General features: G+C 35.6%; 1 protein-coding gene and 1 long non-coding RNA gene across 3 annotated transcripts in view; one reads left to right on the top strand and one right to left on the bottom strand.

The window, feature by feature from the left end:
* The window catches only part of PCDH9 (protocadherin 9), a 955,593-nt gene that overhangs the window by 222,607 nt on the left and 717,067 nt on the right, over nt 1–15,919 (top strand).
* Nucleotides 3,510–14,699, bottom strand: LOC106994297 (uncharacterized). The gene is made up of 3 exons (XR_013407636.1): nt 14,484–14,699; nt 9,258–9,317; nt 3,510–3,664 (listed from the first exon to the last, which is right to left on the bottom strand). It is a non-coding gene; the product is annotated as an uncharacterized LOC106994297 (long non-coding RNA).

The following is a 15,919-nucleotide window of genomic DNA, read 5'->3' as shown; positions in this document are numbered from 1 at the left end:
GTGTGAGGGGAATGAGTTCTAATGACAAAGTAATATGTATTACCTGAAATTGTTGCATAGAAAATCCTACTTAGCTCTGTTTTTATATAGTAAGTTGCTAGCCCAGCAAACTTACCTAAATCTTCAAAATGAATGGCCAATGATTTAAAGCGAACTAAAATAATAAAAGAAAATCCCCTGACTTCACCAAACAACTTATCTTCCCTACTCCTCTTCCTACAACTTTTTTTTTTTTTTTAAGAGATCAGAGTTTTGGGAATGGAAATCTTCTATTTTTGAGATGCTTTAATTTTTGAGCATTCCTCTCCTCTCTTGATAGTTTTTAATAGAAAACACTTGGAACACAGTATCTGTTCTCTTTCTCCTATGTTCTCCTCTTTACAAAGGGGACTTCACTTTTATATAAGCTCAATTACAGAGAGGAGGAGAAAGATCACAAAAATAATTTGGAAAGGAATATTTATTGCTAGGTAGACCACTTCAAAATAGTCACCTTTGTCCTTTAAAGTTAGAGAAAAATCCAAAGATTGGTTGGACAATGCTGATAATAGTAGCTAAAGCATTTATTTATTATTATTTGTCAGGAATAACAAGAGGCTTAAATAAAATATCTCATTTAATCATTCCCCAAATCCCATAAATTTGAAACTGTTTCTTTATCTACTTTCTGCTAAGAAAATTGAAGCACAATTCAAGAAACATGTCCAAACTCACACATTTTCCCAAGTGAAAAAAGCTGGATTCCAACCTGGACTCCATGGAAGCCCATACTGTATTGCTTACTGCCAACATTTTAAAACATATTTATTTTGAAATATGTTACAACAAAAATGCATGCTATAAATTTCTTTTCTCTCTCTCTCTCTCTCTCTGTCTCTCTCTCTTTCTTTTTTGAGATGGAGTCTCTGTCACCGAGGCTGAAGTCCAATGGCACAATCTCAGCTCACTGCAACTTCTGTCTCCCAGGTTCAAGTGATTCTCCTGCCTCAGCCTCCTGAGTAGCTGGGATTACAGGCACCTGCCACTATGCCCGGCTAATTTTTGGATTTTAATGGAGACAGGGTTTCGCCTTGTTGGCCAGGCTGATCTCGAACTCCTGACCTCATGTGATCCGCCCTCCTGGGCCTCCCAAAGTGTTGGGATTACAGATGCAAGCCACCACAACCGTCCTATAAATTTCATTTTTTAAAAAATTTAAGAAGCAAATATTTTGTGGGAATATTTTAAAGGAATCTGATAATGTATTATATTGTGAAAATTCTTTCCATCTATAGCTAGGCTTTTAACCATATGTTTGCACTAAGCAATGTATATAACAAAGAAAAAAAAAGTTACTTTTTACCTCTGTGACCGAATGCCTTCTAGTAAATAAATCAGGGTCCTGATAACACCACACTACAGAATAGGGACGTTTTTCACAGGCATTTTACTCTTCTCAGTTTCTCAAAGAACTTCATCAAAACTAACGGGACTATAGAGAAGATTTATCAGAGGCTCGGTCAGGTCTGTTACATTTCCCCTGCACACGGGAATGGGCACATCCATCTGCCTTCCCTAAAGACTAGCAGGATAGAGAACTTGTGACAGATATACCTTTTAAAGAGACTATTTTTTAAAATAAAGACTCTTACTTCCTGTGCTATCTATAATAATGAGGAGCAATCACTAAAAGAGTTCCTGTAAAGTGTTATTTAATTTTGTAGTTATAATGAATAGACTAGAGAGTAAAACATCTTGAGTGTATCACGAATAATTTTGCAACGGGACAGGCTCCTTGGCAGTGCATGAAGTAATAAAAGTTCCTGCTTCATACTATGTTGGTTCTCTTTTCATCTTCATTTAAGTTGTTGGATGTGATGTTGCCAGGTACATTCAAAGTCTGGAAATGCTATATCTATCTAATAATATGTGTATCCATCAAGGGCTGATTAATATTAAGAAACATATCTTGTGTAGATATCCTCACATAGAATAAAAAAGTGAAATGTGAAAGTAAACTTGTGTCATTATAATTCCTTAAAACAATGTGATAACAATACATGTTAATAATAAGCATACTATGGAATAAGGAGATGAATTTTTTTTTTCTTTTTACCATTACTTACAGTTGCTCAAAGCCCAATGTAAAGGGCCAGAATGTATTTTTTTATATATAAAATGGCTTTTTGGTAATCAGATAAGAGCTTGTTGCAAGGTAGTTATTTGTAAATTCGATTTTGATATATAACTTAATACTTTAATTAGTATGTTTGCTCTGTACAATGAATTTCTAAATCATATACACTTACCATGTATGTGTATGTGTATGTGTATGTGTATGTGTATGCATATGTGTATGTGTATACACTTAAAATTGTGAGAAAGCTCCTTAAATAAACCAGGTCAATCAGTTTGGGAGACTGAGGAAATTGGGTCTGGTAAAGGTCAAGGTGGTTTCATAAACTGATTAGTGGCTCCATTAAAATCATCTCTGTCTAAATCTGATTTCTACATTTAACATTAAAAACAAACAAACAAATAAAAAAAAAAGCCTCTATGTACACACAGGGAGTACAGAAAGGCCCAAAACATAGATGGCTGGAAAAACAAAAAAACAAAAAAAAACTAGTAATTGATATTAAAGAACTAGAAAATGAAAGAACTAGATCAGATAGCTTGATAATTAATGGATGGATCAATAGCATTTTGAACACAATTTATTATATTTTAAATTAGAGACAAAAATACCAAAATAAAACTGTTAATTAAAAGTAGAGTTGGATGGCAAATACACACAAAAAAGAAGAAGTCCATAGAAGATTAAATTCTCAGGAAGAATAACTTTATTTTGGTGAAAGCGAAGTTCTGAAAAATTAGATTTAGCACATCACTAGTCCCGTCTGGAAACAAAACAGTGATCATTGTTGATCTCTAAAAATTGGTGAGGGTTTTTCCATCTTCTTAAAAAAGAGAAACGAGAAATGCAAAGATTTAATTCTTAGACTCTTGATTAATTGTAAAATTAATTTTAAAACAGAATAATGACTTTTAGGACAGACTTAATAAATTTAAAAATTCAGACTTGAACACATTTGATTACCATTCTAACAGTATAAAATACAATATCATGTATATGTCTAGATTATAAGCATAAGCATTTTAATATAAATTTTGAGAACATCATTGTATCTATTTTTAAATTTGAGTTTAATTAGGAAGTTATTGACTAGCTTATGATTTTATATAAGAAGCTTTAATATCCTTAGTAAATATCTGTTTAATAGCGAGGTTATTGACATAAAAAATTAAAATTTTAGTAAAATATTTTTCTTAATAATTACTCTGCTTTCTATGTTTTAACAATTAATGGTGTGGCTTTACATAAAACCAAACATTTTAAGTCTTTTAAATTTTTCACCCCAAGGAAAATCTGAAGATAAAGACATTCCACAAGAGAATCTAACTAGCTTACTTGTTATATAACTAGTGTGGCTGTAACTCTTTCTGAAAACAAGGAGCACATTTCTTGGTATTATTTCACATAATAAATATTTATTTAACAAATGACTCAGTACAGCAGAAACCTACATTTTTGGACAGGAACTGTGAGGAACCATCAATAAGCTGAAAATCTTCCTGAGCAAGACTAAATTCTTACAAGTTTTCTGCCGTGTAGTTATCTGTACTGGTAGAAATTAAAACAAGGCAAGAAAGAAGTAAAAGCTAAAGAAGCCTAATAGAGCTAATATATCCAAGTTTGGGAGTGACAAAGATGGCCTCCTCAAGGTTCTGCTCTTAAGCAGGGTACCTGGGATTCACTGTTACCTTGGGGGACTCTGCCGTCCTCTCTGCCCCACTAAGCATACACAGCCCCGTCTGTTCCTGTTGTCTCTTAGCTCCCATGTTGTCCTCTCTCTAGCTTTCAGTCACAGCCAAACAACACTGGTCCTAATTAAACCAAGGGGATTGACATTCTCTCCTAGGTACTTAGAATGCTGTACCAAGAGCATTCTCAGACCACGCCAGGCAGGGAACAAGCCAGTACTTTTCCCTTATTGGGATTTCTCTCTACCCTTGTTTTGTAAGTAGTGAGAAAGTAACAAACTAAAACTTGGGATTCCCTGCAGCATGGCATAGCTCCCTATTATTGCCCCTTTACAACTGGTGACATCATTTTCGAGGACATAATTCTTAAAACTTTCAAGACACAATTTTTAAGTGTTGAATTCAGTTTTAAAATTAGTTTGCTGTTTTATATTAAACACTAATGTTGTCAATAGAAGCACAGTAACTATTTGGATCTTAAACATCAAATCTCCGCTTTTATTTATGTAAGTTGTTATAAAATTAAGCTTATGGGCTCTCTAGTTGGAAAATAAACATTTGAATCAGACACACTTATTTGTGTGTTGAATTTATTAGCTACGTCACTTTGGCAAGATAGTTTGGCTTTCTAAGTATTGGTTTACTCTTTTATGAAATGTGGGTAGTTGTAATTGCTATTCCTCATCTACCATTTCGTAAATAAATACTTATAAATCTGATAGACCCAAGTATTTGATACATGCAAGTCAAAAAATACCAATAAATATTTTCCATAAATGACTTTAGCACTTTGAAAGGATCAGGAGAGAAATATTTTAAAACAGAAGAAAATATTTTGGTATTTGTTTCTTAGCTTTACACTATTTTAAAGTACTGTGAATATAATCACTTGGTCATGAATTAATCTGGAAATCCCCTTTTTGGCATGGATAGAAGTTAAGAATGGTATTAGTTTCTTGCTGCACAAAGAAACATTGATTCTATTATTTGTGAAATGTATTTTCCCAGAAACATGAATAGGAATGATGTCAAGTTACCTATTCCTTTAACAATTAAATATATTTAACTGTATAAAAATTTATTCCTTAAACAGTTAAATATATTTAGTTTATCAGTATGAAACCTAATATTTAGTTTAAAAGTTCAGAGAATGTAGAACCTTGAAGTATACTCCTTAGAACTATAATTGAGTTTGCTCCTCTTCGCCTCTTTAAGGGATCTTCCTTTTCTACTGTCATCTATTATCAATATTTCTATTTGCTGCTGACTGAAACCTGTACCTCGACTTTGCCTGACATTTCAGACCGAATTAATTGAATTTAGAGATTAAATGACATTTTAACCTGGCCTTGAAGCAGAAGTATGTGTTTGTGAGACTGAGTACAAATGAATAAAATATACAATCTGAGCACAGGCAGAGAGGTAGGCAAGAACCCAATCTGCTTGGGAAGCAAGATGTTCTAAAGGATTGGCTAGGGAAATAACTATTATTACACCATGGACAGAAAGCTGATTTTGATGGCAAAGGACTCCAGGCACTTCAAAGGAGTTGGTGGTTTATCTTGGATTACATTTATAGTTAACAGTTGACTTAAGCAACAATTGACTTGTTGCTCTTTAATTTTTTTTTTAATTGAGCCTTAATAATATTGTCACAGTTGGTGGATTCTTGGTCTCACTGACTTCAAAAATGAAGCCTTGGACCCTCACGGTATTACAGTTTTTAAAGATGGTGTGTCCAGAGTTTGTTCCTTCAGACATTCAGATGGGTCTGGAGCGTCTTCCTTCTGGTGGGTTAGCGGTCTCCCTGACAGGAGTGTAGCTGCAGACCTTTGAGAAGAGCGTTAAGCTCTTAAAAGCAGCGTGTCTGCATTTGTTCTTTCTTCCCGGTCGGTTCGTGGTCTCACTGGCTTCAGCAGTGAAGCTGCAAACCTTCCCGGTCAGTGTTACAGCTTTTATAAGCAGTGTGGACCCAAAGTGTGAGCATCGCCAAAATTTATTGTAAAGACTGAAATAGTACCACTTCCACACAACACAATGGGACTGCAGCGCGTTACGGCTGGCTAGGTGGGGCAGTCTGCTTTTATTCCTTTATCTGGCCCCACCCACATCCTGCTGATTGGTCCATTTCACAGAAAGCTGATTGGTCTATTTTACAGAGAGCTGATTGGTCCGTTTTACAGAGAGCTGATTGGTCTGTTTTACAGAGAGTTGATTGGTGTATTTACAATCCCTTAGCTAGACATAAAAGTTTTCCAAGTCCCCACTAGACTCAGGAGCCCAGGTGGTTTCACCCAGTGCATATTGCACCGGGGCCATGGTCAGAGACTGCCTGCTAGTACTGCTCCGTGCCCCCATACTCCTCAGCCCAAGCAGTGGGGAGGCTCGGCGGAGAGAGAGCCCACCGTGGGGAGGGGCGAGAGGGAGGGGTTGGGGTTGGGGTTGGGGCATGGCCAGGCTGCAGGTCCGGAGCCCTGTTCTGCGGGGAAGCAGCTGAGGCCCTGTGAGAACTCTGGTGCAGCACAGGTGGGCCAGTACTGCTGGGGGACCTGGCATACCCGCCACAACTGCTGGCCCTGGTGCTGATCCCCTCGCTGCCCTGGGCCAGGGGCACCCGCTGTCTGCTCTGAGTGCGGTGCCCACCAGAACTCACGCTGGACCGTGAGCGTGGTGGCAGCCCCAGTTTCTGCCCACGCCTCTCCCTCCACACCACCCCGCAAGCAGAGGGAGCCAGCTCCGGCCTCGGCCAGCCCAGAGAGGAGCTCCCACAGTGCCATGAAGGACTGAAGGACTCCTCAAGTGCCACCAGAGTGGACACGGAGGTTGAGGAGGCACTGAGAGTGAGGGCTGCTAGCACATTATCACCTTTCAATATGACATTTTGTGACTTTTTCATTGTGTAGAGACTGCATGGGGAGCAGTAGAAAGAATGAATTGAACAACAAGGAATAAAGGAAAGAAGAATAATTAGAATTTAATTACAACAGTCTGAGTGGAAGATTGATGGGAAACTAAACTGATAATTGAGTGTAAGGGCTGGTTATAAGAGATATTGCAGAGACCACTGGCAGGAATGTGTGAGTAGAAGTGGACCTGGCTAACTATGAGGAAGAGGGAGAAGTCAACCATGCTTGAATTATGTTGTCTTTTATTTTGGCAACTGCTGAGATTAAAACTTGGTTTCTTTCACCAACTAAGTAAAAAGGGGGAAAGGAAGTTTAAGGAAGTAGGGGAGATGTATAGGTTTAATTTGGGAATATATTGATCTGAATGACATATATATACACACACACACAGGTTGGAATCACAATAGGCAGTAGGATTGTGAGAGTACAGAACTCAGAAGAGTGAGCAGAGCTATAGATAGATATTTTAAAACTACTAGTTCTTGGCATGTGTGGTAGTTGAAGAACCATTTATGGAGTTTCACAAAAAACAACTCTATTGGTTGACACATTGCTGTTAATTTTCTTCAATTCCAAGAACTCCTTAAACCAACAATCTCCAGATTATCATCTCCTTGCTATTCCTGCCCTCTTCTAAGCTCCTTTATTTGTCCCTCGGGCCCTGGCACATTCTCTTCTCACTTGACACTATTGCCACTCTCTAAACTGGATTAATCATTATTTACCCTGAAGGCCCAAATGGGTGTCCAACTTAGGCAATTTTTCATATAAAAATTTCTCATATCACTTTGCACACTCATTGTATAATATCAACAATCACAGTCTGCACCTATATGTCTTTATGATTGCATTGTGAGTGCTATGAGAATTAAACAAACACAAACTGACAGGTTTCATCCTCACTCTATTCTAGTGTTGCATGTAACTGGGCCCAGAATTTTTATTTTTTCTTTCTTTTCATCCTGATATGGTTTGGTAGTTTTGTTCCCTCTAAATCTCATGTTGAAATATGGCCTCCAGGCCAGGAGCGATGGCTGACACCTGTAATCCCAGCTCTTTGGGAGACCAAGGCAGGTGGATCATGATATCAAAAGATCAAGACCAGTCTGACCAACATGGTGAAACCCTGTCTCTACTAAAAATACAAAAATTAGCTAAGCATAGGTGACATCTGCCTGTAGTCCCAGCTACTTGGGAGGCTGAGGCAGGAGAATTGCTTGAAGCCGGGAGGTGGAGGTTGCAGTGAGCTGAGATTGCACCACTGCACTCCAGCCTGGGCAACAGAGTGAGACTCTGTCTCAAAACAAACAAACAAACAGAAAGAAAGATGCCCTCCAGTGTTGGTGGTGAGCCTAATGGGAGGTGTCTGAGTCTTAGGAGCGCATCCCTCATGAATGGCTTGGTGCTGTCCTCCTGGTAATGACTTCTCCCTCTCTGAATTCACACAGGATTTGGTTGCTTAAAAGAGCCTGGCACCTTATCCCTCCCTTTCTTGCTCCTGCTCTTGCCATGTGATATGTTGGCTTCCCACCACCTTCTGCTATAATTGTAAGTTTCCTGAGGCCCTCACCAGAGGTAGATGCCAGACCATGCTGCTTGTCCAGTCTGTAGAACCATGAGCCAGATAAACCTCTTTTCGTTATGAATTACCCAGCCTCAGGTATTCCTTTATAGCAATGCGAATGAATGAACACACTTCCTAGATAAAAGATTCAGTGAATGAATGGATAAGTTTATTTTGGATATAGCCCAGTTTTCAAGTTCCAATATAATAATCCTACCTTAAGTCTGTGTTATCTCTTGAAAGGAATATTTAGGAGTCTAATAATCACCTCCCACATTTCCAGTGTCTTTCATATCTAATCAAACTTAACCACTACTTCAAAGCACAATGCTATTCCTGTCAACTTTTTCTCTGTTCTTTTCTTCCTTGATGCTGAACACTTAGTTTTCAATTCTATACTGAATTTTCTATAAAATCCTTTAACTTTCCATTTGGAATAAGGTCTTGACCTAACTCGTTAGCTTTTCCTTTCATGATTCTGCAAGAAACCAGACACTTGCTAGCCAAATAGGACTATTCACATTTGGTCACATTCATTCGGGGATTTCATAATACTATCAGTTTATTTGTACATGTATTCAGTAAATATTTCTGTGTGCTTACTCTATATCAGTTTGGTACTAGGCTCTGAGCATAAACATAAACTTAATTTATAATGTTGATGCTATTTCCTTTCTTAAAACACTCTCACACTAGCAATGCTTATTAAAATTCTTCACATATCAAGTTACTTATTCCTTTAACAGTTAAATTTATTTAGTTTAAAAGTTGAAAGAATGTAGTAGAATCTTTTTTCAAATGTCTCTTTCTCAGTGAGGCCCATCTCACCCACCCTAATTAAAACTATAATCACTTATTCCCAGCATGAAGAACTCAGAATCCCAACTATCCTGTGCTTTCTCTCTTTTTTTTAACACTAATGTTCTGATATGTCATATAACATATTTATTACTGTGTATTGAATATTATTTGCCTATACTCACTAGAATACAAGCTTCACAAGATCAGAGAGTGGTAACTATTCACCAATGTACTCCAACTACCTCAAAAAATAGTAACATTCAGTAAAATGTCCTGCTGGTAAGATACTCTCTTAATGAAACCTCCTCTGAGAACCCAAGCTTCAGTTTACATAGCACTTTCCTTGTGTCTCTTGGATAAGACAGAACATTTTCCTTTATTGTATTTTCCCATTAAATACAAAGCTATGCAAGACTAGACAGTGTTGTTCACATATTTGTATCTTCCGGAGAGTTTAGCCCATCAGCCCAGTTAATTGCAAATAATTATTGAAAAAAAAATAAATGAAGTGAATACGCTAACACATAATATACAGTGAAAATAATTTGTATCATTTTTCAAATATTGTGACCCAGTTGGGTCTAAGTAAATTATTCTTTTCTTCATTTAGGTTCTTTTAATTTGAATTTAGTATATCAGAGGATTTTTAGACAGCAGTAATGCAGATGATATGTTCTCTCTGAACTGTTTGAGTATATTTGATATATATAATTTTTCAATCATTTTATAGAGTGAGATTGAGCTTTGCCTGAAAGAAGAAAAACTCAAGAAGTAGTAGTCTTTGCTACAGGAAGACACACTATAACAGATGTTCTTTTCTTTTTTTATAGTCACAGAAAACCATCTTAACTTTGTGAAAGTAAAGGGTAGAACTGACACAAACATGGAACAATTCTAACTTCCTAACCCAACCTCAAAACTTAGGGTTTGAAAATTGGTTACAGCTCTTCCTTTCTGTTTCTTAGGGTTTTGTTGTTGTTACTTGTTGTTTTTTTCCCCTTAGTGGTGGACACTTTTATGTACCAGCACTCAAGCAGAGTCTCTCACTGCAGGTGCATTTACCAATTTGGGGACCGTGCTGCCCTTGTTTTGTTAGCCTCAGCATTTTCAAAAACCTCACTTTGCCCATGGTGCTTGTGAATATATCACTGTCCACCTCTTTTGCCTTTTGTATTTACCGTGTCTTACGCTTCAGCGTTTCCGATGCCCTTGAGAAGCCATAACCATGCTTTACATTTGAAAGAGTGCCAGCTCATTTAATCAGGCTGAGTTTGAGAGGCATGGATGGATTTATTCTATCTAACATTTAATAAAAAATAATTTAAAAATGTGACTTATGCCATGACATGCTTAACATTACCCTTCCGGGTTTAAATTTGAGAGTTGTCAGCACCCTCCGTGGTCTGGAAACTGACATGTTATCAATCAAGTGCGTGGGTGACAAGGCTGCTGATGTCCTCCCAAAGCTCTTGTTTAATAATTAATTTTTCATTGCAGGCATGTTCAGTAAATGGATTACAAAACTTAAGCCCGTTTAAAAGGTTTCAGAAATTCATTATTAGTTTTAAAAGATGAATGCACAAATTAACTATCCATGATAGATGAGGCATACCAAATATAGCCAGGTCCTATGTGGTTTTGGCTTATATTTATATATAGCATTGAGTAGGGTAAAAAGTCAGTATAGTTTTATAGACAATGTCACTGAATCACCGAGGAAGTGATTCTTTTCAAAGGAGACTCAAAAAAGGAGATCTGATGACAAAATTGTGCTTTGAACATTTTCATCTTTTCTGTTGCTTCCAGAAGTCCCCAACCATCTAGTCTCTGGGCAGGCTCAGCGCTATTTCTGGAGTCAGTACCTTAGCTTGTTTTTTCCACAGAATAATATTCTGATTTAGAATGAAAGAATTCTTATCAGTTATCACATCTTAATTTCCTTAATTAAACGTCAGTGTCAGTTTTTAAGCTGTTATCTTTCAGCTCCAAACCCACCAGCTTTGTGATTCCCGGTCTAGTCTCCGCACTCTGCATATCCGCTTTGCCATCTGGCTTCTTACTAAGTTTGGCCAGTAGGGCACGCTAGAGGGAGACCGAATGGCTGGGGAGAGGGGAGCTACTGCGTCCGGCTTTGCAAGCCATTCCTTTCAGGGTTGCCGCAGCAATGGCACTTCATCCTGGCAGCAGCCATTTTCTGGTTGCAGTGTCAGTTTCTTGGTTTCTTTTTTGCATTCCTGGAATTAGTCTCATCACTACCCCTTGGAGTTACCAAGAGTGGCCAGTCAGTTTCCTCTCTGCAGAAGGCTGAGTCCTAATTCCATAGGGCTCTCTGCCAGACTTTTAGTTTCTGATAACCCCGAATCCTTTCCTTTTGTTTCCTAAGCTATACAGGTATTCTAGTTTTTCTCGCAATTTTTCATTGCTAGGCTACATCAGTATCCTTTTACTTTCTTTACTTTTCTCACTTTTTATTTGTACCCTTACTCCTCCATCAATTAACAATTCCCCATGTTAAATTCTCTCTGTTTAAACAACTAACGTGCTCTCTATATTCCCAACTAGATCTCGGCTGATGCAAATGCCATACACAATCAATCAATCAGTCACTCAGCAAATCCAATTTCCCTCTAGCTACTAAAGGGACTTAATATAATTGAATGATTATGGAATTCTGATCCCATTTATCTCAAGTCATTGAAACTATTTTACATATCTTATTATAAAATACATAATTTCAAAAAAAATGATTTTCTAAATCAGGATTCCTACCAGATTATTTCACAGCTTATTCACTCATTGATTGCTTTGCTCCCACCCTTGTTAGCTTTTATGTGCCTGTCCTGGATTTTAAACCAAGGTGTGAGGAGGATGAAGTAAATAGTAAATAGTAAGATAGTGGCCAAAACTTTGAATCTTTTTCTCTATTTATCATCCTTGTGCAAATTGGTAGGAAGGTCCACTAATTCAGCCTCCCCACTCCCTGTTCCTTCGAAGTAAATGAGAAGCCTCAGGTAAACAGCAGAGAAGCTACCCAAGTTCTTTTCATTTATTTTATCATCATACTAATAATTTTGCTTTCTGAAATGATTACTCTTACAAGCAGCAAATTTTTTTAGGAAGTTAGAATTATTGATGTCACGTTTTCATATTCAGTATCCCAAGTAAGCATAAGGTAAATTCAGGAAAATAAATACAACCATTTTCTTGGTTAATTATTTTTAAATTTAATGTGTTCATTTGTTCTTTAAAATATATATTTCATAAATGGTGAGTATGTATTCCATGACATAAAAACTAAGTGTTTCTGTGTAATCACTCAAATGATAACTAGTGTTAGCAATACTTCTGTTTCATCAGACGAGTCATTTCATGAAGATTGCAAATTATTTGTTGTCCCCTCTAGAGTTCATTTCATGGGAAATTTAAACTTTATTGTCTTAACTTTAATGTTAAACATTTCCTTCATTTATGCTATGGCCAGACATGTTTTCTTCTTTGCTGCTATTTTACATCTCAGATGTAGTCTATTCAGGATCATTTATATTTTTTAAGGAGGATCTTTTTTTTTTTTTTTTTTTAGGAGTCAGAGCTTAAAGTGATGAAACACTTTCATTCTTTATCTCTGAATTACATGCTAATAAAGACAACTGATAGACAATAATATGATATACTCTGGCCCTAGAAGATCCTTAATGAGGAAATTCTGTGGCCTGTTTTCTCTTCTGTGCTACTTTTTGTCTTCTAAGGCAGGCATTTTTATCAGTTCAGTTTGTTGGTGTGACTAGTTCAAACTTGTTCAGAGTTTTATATCTGAAATAAGTAATCAATTAGCCTATATATATATATATAAATATATATATATATATATATATTTCTTTTTTTACCAACCATTATAATTATCTAAGAATGTCAGGGAATTGTGAAGTGGAAACAAATTAAAAAGAGCTCCAAAATTAAAAGAGCTCCTGTTCCAACAGAAGTGTGTTGACATATATTAAAGAATAAATGAATTAATATCACAAAAGAGGAACAGGAGTTAAAGAGAAGACCATTGTTTAGATGGAGTCAGGCTGGTGCACTGCCAAGGAAAGCAAACAGGTTTTCTGAAGACTTGGTATGAATTTCAAGTTGCATCATTCTGCTGGAGTGGGTGGTTTCCCCAGTATGTTAGATCCATAGCCAGTTCTTGACAGAGTGGCAGTACCTTACCTCCACTGTACTCTCACCGCTAGCATAGATGTAAAACACAGTAAGTACTCAGAAAATATTTGAAGAGTGCATCTATCAGTAGAGATGATCAAAACATTTGTTTTTCTAAGGGAATATTTTCTGCCTTTCTTCTGCCAGAATCCTCTGGTTATAATCTTCTCAATGCTAGGTCAACAGTCAGAAAACATTATGTAGAGGTTACTGGTCATTATCCTAATATATTTATCAAAAAATCTGGACTATATGAAACTGCCTTTCATTGCAGCATTAGACAAAACACCGTTTATCAAATACAAACTTAAAACTACCACCAAATTGGAAGAATATGATCTTAAATTAAAAATATATATATACTTAAACATGATAATCTATCTTTATCTACCTTCCTAAATATTAATGCATGAGACTTCTCTTAATATCTTGAATATGTACTATGATTTTTATATTACCTCTTTTTCTTGTTTCCATTTATATTTATGCTAGTGAAATTTATTAGTATCTTTCATTGAAACACTATTATTTTCCCTGGAGGAAAATATTTTATTTCCTTTATGAAAAGCATGCTTTACTTCTGAAATACAGAATTCATTTTGCTTCGGGTTCTGTTTGTTTGTTTTCACATCAACTTCATTCTAAATTTTCATTCAAAATTATTTTTCAGGCTTGAGTTCAGGTGAAAATGTTAATGGAATTAAAAAGTAATCAAATGAAATTGCAATGTATAAGTCAAATTTGAAGAAAACTGAATTAATAAAGGATTCTGTATATAAAGAAATCAAAATTATGCTTTCAAAAATATTATGTAACTGGAGAAAGTAATTTTATTTTGAGGTCTCTCATGATTCTTTAATATGTATTTTTTCTTATTTTGTAACCTTTTGGTAACATATATAGGAGACAGTTAATTTTGGTAAGGCTATATAATTCATATATTCTTGGTCTTGACATACATGATCAATTACTTTATAATGTCTCCTAGCCTTGCTCTTGTCCACTGGACAATGGAAAAAAAATGTGTCTCATCTACTCTTCTCTATTTATAGTTTTTAGATAGTATTGGATTGATCTAACAAAATTGAGCTTACACCTGCTGATGTCTTGGAGCTCCCTCTTAATTCTGTTATATATAGAGATAAGTTATGGACTGTTGACAGATTCAGGACACTGTCTCACAGAAAAATAACAAGAAAATATATTACCAACTCTGGTCCAGATGAGATGTATAACTGGCAAGCTGGAGTCAAGGAGGTCCTTTAAAGAAAAAACCCTAATATTAAAAATATATTCAGATGAGCCTTCTGGAAAAGAAAATTAACATTAAACAATAACAAGGAAACCAAACTTGATGGAGAGATAATGCTCAGGTCCTATTTTCATGGATATTTTATGTAGTAAGCATATTGTTGACTAGACAAACTTATGTGTTATAAACAACATGGAACATTTTTGTCAAAAATTTGGATAAGTAGGAGCTGGAAGATGGAAATATATTGATTATATGCTGGATGATGATTACATCAAATTAAGTAAACATAAATCTTAGTATTACTAGAAATTCTGTGTGGCAACATCTACTTTACCCTCTTCAGAGATGTGCATCTGTGAAGTGAGAAATTGCTATCAATTTTGTTTGTCACTGAATTTTATATATACGTATATTTATGTATATGCTTATATATGTGTATATATGTATATATTTTATATATTATATGTCTTTTATATATAAAAAGATATATATATTCTGTATATATGAGTATATACAATAATATGATTTAATGATTTATTTTATATATAAAAAAGGATCTGTTATATTAAGCAAATGTAAGAACCTAACCTATATGTGTATGTATATGTAGGTTCTTATATTTGCTTAATATATTCTTTTAGAATATGAAAAATGTTATATTATTTTGAGAGAAAGAAAGAGAGAGAGATGATGAACTGCATTAACAATTACTGTCACTCAAGTTTTCACCAATCCAGGCATAGCTAATGCTTGGAGTTTGTTGCTTGTGATTGTTTAAAATATTCCAAGTTGTAGAACTTTATTTGGTTTACCACTCAAGATATAAAGACATACAAGATGGTTATTTAGGCTTCATCCAGTTTAGCCTTTAGATTAATGGGGTCATTCACTGGACTATTATTAAAATTTGCTAAGCCTTTAAAAATTTTGCAGATAATTACAGAAAAACAAAACAAAGAAACCCAAAACACTTTTTCTTGCATCTTAAATATCTTTATTAGTTACAAAAAGTTAATGATACATTTATTATACTGCTATGGCCTGAAAATTTTATTACCTGTCTTTGAAATGCGCTATTACAGAGTGCTTATTTGTTTCTTCTAAGAAAATGGCCTAGGCATTTAGCAGAATAGTAATTCTTAATTGTTCTACAGTGCAGGTAAAAATGCTGTTAATCTGAGGAAATATCCCTTTTTGTTGAATTTTTTGTTCCCGTTTTGCTAATACCTCACTCTGTTCTTTAATATTCTCTGAGAGTCTGAGGAAGTGGCTGCTATACCAAGTGCCTATTCAATTAGACATTCTGTCACATAAAGTGAGAATGTAAATTTTAACAATAATTTAGATATCTAAAATAATTCACAAGTACACAGGATCATTAGTTCATTA

The sequence above is a fragment of the Macaca mulatta genome, chromosome 17 (assembly GCF_049350105.2).
Source record: "Macaca mulatta isolate MMU2019108-1 chromosome 17, T2T-MMU8v2.0, whole genome shotgun sequence".
Taxonomy (NCBI): domain Eukaryota; kingdom Metazoa; phylum Chordata; class Mammalia; order Primates; family Cercopithecidae; genus Macaca; species Macaca mulatta.
Note: the sequence above shows the minus strand (reverse complement) of the source record. Positions and strands in the feature narration are given on the sequence as shown.